Source organism: Acanthochromis polyacanthus, chromosome 12 (assembly GCF_021347895.1).
Source record: "Acanthochromis polyacanthus isolate Apoly-LR-REF ecotype Palm Island chromosome 12, KAUST_Apoly_ChrSc, whole genome shotgun sequence".
NCBI classification, from domain to species: domain Eukaryota; kingdom Metazoa; phylum Chordata; class Actinopteri; family Pomacentridae; genus Acanthochromis; species Acanthochromis polyacanthus.
The window spans coordinates 38,211,859-38,215,619 of record NC_067124.1 but is presented as its reverse complement, the minus strand read 5'-3'; positions in this window follow the sequence as shown (position 1 = coordinate 38,215,619).

Genomic DNA, 3,761 nt, shown 5'->3' with positions numbered 1-3,761 from the left:
ACCCTCCAGGAACTGAGTTTGACACCCCTGGGTTACAGTAACTCCAATCCAAATTTTGACCAGGTGAGATCTTCCCGTCTCCTCCTTTCAAAATAACAGCACAGCACAATTTCAAAGTAAAAGCCTGCGACAGACAGGAAAACGCCAGTTAAATCTCTCAGCTTCACACATCCTTTAGAGTGACTCCAATCCAAATTTTGACCAGGTGAGATCTTCCTGTCTCTGCCTTTCAAAATAAAAGCACAGCACAATTTCAAAATAAAAGCCTGCGACAGACCGGAAAACGTTGAAATATGCCTCTCCGGACATGCACCCATCCCGAGCCCCTCCCACGATTTCCGCACCAGCGGGAATTGTCTAGTCTTTTATTCTTCACGTTTCCGCCGTTTTTCGGTCGCTAACTAGTCCTAGGGCTTTGAGAAAACCAAAACAAATTATATATCAAAACGTGCGGCTTCATCGGGAATAGTGTGCTATGACTTTTCTAAGACATTCGTCATTTTTTCGCAGAATTATTCGCAAAAAACTGCGAAAAAAGTCCCATAGAAAATGAATGGGGAGTGAAAAAAATCGCCAGAAAAAATCCACTTTTTTCCCAACGCCACTGCTTCGCCATACGTTCACCTAGAAACTTCATTTAACCATCAAAACGTAGTGATTTTTCTTGTCTCCGCAGGAATGTATTTTCTGTCAGGCTGAGATTTACAGTTTTTGATCAGTGAGTCCTCAAAAAAGTGAAAATTTTCAAAATCTGCTCTGTTTAGAGTGCGGCATGTCAGTTGGTAGAGTGGAGGAGAGGTGAAAAATTCGCCTGAAAATTTCACGATCGCATCGCCCTCACGACCAAACTATAAATGTTAGGGGAATGAAATTTGGTCAGATTGTAAACAATTTTCCTGGGATTCAAATGAATCCAAGTTTGAAGACCTAGCTCTTTCTGAAGTGAAATGGCAGGCAGCAGTTTAGACCAAAGTCGCACCGTTCTCTCCATAAGAACCAATGTAAACTGAATCATCTGCCTCATGGAGGGACAGTGTTTTTTAAATCGCTGTAACTCGGTCATTTCTCAGAATATTTGGAAAATAATTACATTTATGGAAAGCCACAGCCTTCCTCTCGCTCACGGTCATTTTAGTTTTCAGCTACCATTAACGGTTAGCCCACAGTTAACGCCAGAACGAGACGTTGCACGCTGCTGCTGAGAAGCACTTTTCTGCTGTCTGTGGCAGGCACCGTTGCTATGGGGCCCATAGCAACCGCCCTTACACACGCGCAGGCATGGTCGCACGCACACACACAGACTCATTGGAATGCCACACCCACCTCCACACCCAATACCTCCACAGGAGCTGCATTTCAGCCTGAAAATCAGTTCAACCTCTCAGCTTCACACAGCCTTGAGAGCAGGGGTGTCAAACTCAGTTCCAACACACCTGATTCAAATGATCAGGCTCGTTATCAGGCTTCTGCTGAGCTTGATGATGAGGTGATCATTTGAATCAGGTGTGTTGGAAAAGGGAAACATCTAGAACATAGAGGATAGTGGACCTCCAGGAACTGAGTTTGACACACCTGCTTTAGAGTAACTCCAATCCAAATGTTGACCAGGTGAGATCGTCCTGTCTTTGCCTTTCAAAATAAAAGCACAGCACAATTTCAAAATAAAAGCCTGCGACGGACTGGAAACGCCAGTTAAACCTCTCAGCTTCACACAGCCTTTAGAGCAGGGGTGTCAAACTCAGTTCCAACACACCTGATTCAAATGATCAGGCTCGTTATCAGGCTTCTGCTGAGCTTAATGATAGCTAATCATTTGAATCAGGTGTGTTGTAAGAAGGAAACATCTGGAACACAGAGGATAGTGGACCTCCAGGAACTGAGTTTCACACCCCTGCTTTACAGTAACTCCAATCCAAGGTCAGATCTTCCGGTCGTTGCCTTTCAAAATAAAAGCACAGCACGATTTCAAAATAAAAGCCTGCGACAGACTGGAAACGCCAGTTAAACCTCTCAGCTTCACACAGCCTTTACAGTAACTCCAATCCAAATTTTGACCAGGTGTGATCTTCCTGTCACTGCCTTTCAAAATAAGAGCACAGCACAATTTCAAAATAAAAGCCTGCGACAGACCGGAAAACGCCAGTTAAACCTCTCAGATTCACACAGCCTTTACTCCAATCTAAATTTTGACCAGGTGAGATCTTCCTGTCTTTGCCTTTCAAAGTAAAAGCACAGCACAATTTCAAAATAAAAGCTTGCGACAGACTGGAAAACGCCAGTTAAACCTCTCAGCTTCACACAGCCTTTAGAATAAATACGCCTTTCCAGACATGCACACATCCCGAGCCCCTCCCACGATTTCCGCGAGCGGGAATTGTCTAGTTAGGGGCTCGGGCTTCGACACGAGCCACTCTCCTCTCCATTGCAAAGCAATGGGAGGAGAGTGGCTCGTGGCGAAGCCACGAGCCACTATTGTTCTCCTGTGGCGTTTATTCTTCTCTTTTCTTCACGTTTCCGCCGTTTTTCGATTCGCTTCTCGTCCTAGGCCTTTGAGAAAACCAAAGCAAATTATATATCAAAATGTGCGGCTTCATCGGGAATAGTGTGCTATGACTTTTCTAAGACATTCATCATTTTATCGCAGAATTATTCGCAAAAAACTGCGAAAAAAGTCCCATAGAAAATGAATGGGGACTGAAAAAAATCGGCTGAAAAAATCCACTTTTTTCCAAACGCCACTGCTTCGCCATACGTTCACCTAGAAACTTCATTTAACCATCAAAACGCAGTGATTTTTCTTGTCTCCGCAGGAATGTATTTTATGTCAGGCTGAGATTTATAGTTTTTCGTCAGTGAGTCCTCAAAAAAGTGAAAATTCTCAAAATCTGCTCTGTTAGAGTGCGGCATGTCAGTTGGTAGAGTGGAGGAGAGGTGAAAAATCCGCCTGAAAATTTCACGATCGCATCGCCCTCACGACCAAACGATAAATGTTAGGGGAATGAAATTCGGTCAGATTGTAGTCAATTTTCCTGGGATTCAAATGAATCCAAGTTTGAAGACCTAGCTCTTTCTGAAGGGAAATGGCAGGCAGCAGTTTAGACCAAAGTCGCACCGTGCTCCCCATTAGAACCAATGTAAACTGAATCATCTGCCTTATGGAGGGACAGTGTTTTTAAATCGCTGTAACTCGGTCATTTCTCACAATATTTGGAAAATAATTACATTTATGGAAAGCCACAGCCTTCCTCTCGCTCACGGTCATTTTAGTTTTCAGCTACCATTCACGGTTAGCCCACAATTAGCGCCAGAACGAGACGTTGCGCGCTGCTGCCTGAGAAGCACTTTTTGCTGTCTGTGGCAGGCACCGTTGCTTGGGGCCATAGCAACCGCTCTTACACACGCGCAGGCATGGTCGCACGCACACACACAGACTCATTGGAGTGGCACACCCACCTTCCACACCCAATACCTCCACAGGAGCTGCATTTGAGCCTGAAAATCAGTTCAACCTCTCAGCTTCACACAGCCATTTTTGCAGGGGTGTCAAACTCAGTTCCAACACACCTGATTCAAATGATCAGGCTCGTTATCAGGCTTCTGCTGTGCTTGATGATGAGCTGATAATTTGAATCAGGTGTGTTGGAAGAGGGAAAACATATAAAACATAGAGGATAGTGGACCTCCAGGAACAGAGTTTGACACCCCTGCTTTAGAGTAACTCCAATCCAAATTTTGACCAGGTCAGATGTTCTTGTCTCTGC